Here is a 1,189-nt window from a genome sequence, read left to right as displayed (position 1 = left end):
ATGCTCTAATATTCTCTCTAGTGCCTCTGCTGACCCTTGGGTCCTGAAAAGAAAAGGTTCTTTCCCTTGCAGAGGACACTGGGGACAGTAGGACAGTAGGATAGACACACAGAATTGTGTGTGCAGAAAGCATTCATTTGTGCATGTATGTGTGAATGGATGTGTGTTTAGACAGAGTCTTATTTAGCCCAGCCTTAAAATTTGCTTTGTAGGCATGTATGACCTTGACCCTGAATTCCTGATTTTCCAGTCTCTACCTCCCAAACCTTGAGCTAAAAGCATACCTGCTTTATATGGAACCAGGGATTGTACCTAGAACTTCATGCTTCCCAGACAACCCTGAAAGACAAGCTCAGCTCCTGGGACCCAGAATTGCAATGTGAATTTGGAGCAATCCAACTCAGTCCCTAGCACTCACTTCAGCTACTGTGTAGCCACTATCCAGAGTAATGTGAACTCCAGTCATCTCACAAATGTGACTGTCTGCCCAAGGTGAAGTGACCTCCCTTAGGTTAAGAGTTGCCTCTGGTTCCCTAGTAATGGGAACAGGGAATGTCACTGACATGAACTCAGGGGCTGGCTCTTTTCTCACCTCCCCCTGAGAGGGGAGCAGCCTTACCAGAACACAGAGGAAGACAATAAAGCCAGTCCTGATGAGACCTTATAGAGTAGGGTCAAATGGAAGGGGAGGAGGACCTGCCCTATCATTGGACTGGGGGAGGGGCATAGGAGAAGAGGGAGGAAGGGTGATATAGGGAGGGTATGGAGGAGGGAGCTAGAGCAGGGACAAAAAAAATAGAAAAAGAAGAAAAAGAAGAAAAAATAAGGGAAAAAGTTGTCTCTAAGGTTGTCTATCATTATTCTACTTTGCAGAATTCTACAGTCCCTGTGTTCTGCTTTTCCAAGCCTTGGTTGAGTACTGGGCCCAAGTGCTTGTCTCTGCTTTCAGCTGCCTGGACCATTGTTGCCTGATGCTCTAAGTTTCTATCCGGTGCCTCCCCTGACCCTTAGATTCTAAAAAGAAAAGATTCCTTCCCTTGCAGATGAAACTCAAGACAGTAGGACAGTAGGATAGACACACAGAATGGTGTGTACAATGAGCATGCATTTATGTATGAATTTGTTGATGCATGCACATGTACGTGTGTGTGTTAGACAGGATCTTTATTACCACAGCATCGAACACATA

Source organism: Psammomys obesus, unplaced genomic scaffold (assembly GCF_907164565.1).
Source record: "Psammomys obesus unplaced genomic scaffold, mPsaObe1.curated_primary_1811, whole genome shotgun sequence".
Taxonomy (NCBI): Eukaryota; Metazoa; Chordata; class Mammalia; order Rodentia; family Muridae; genus Psammomys; species Psammomys obesus.
Note: the sequence above shows the minus strand (reverse complement) of the source record.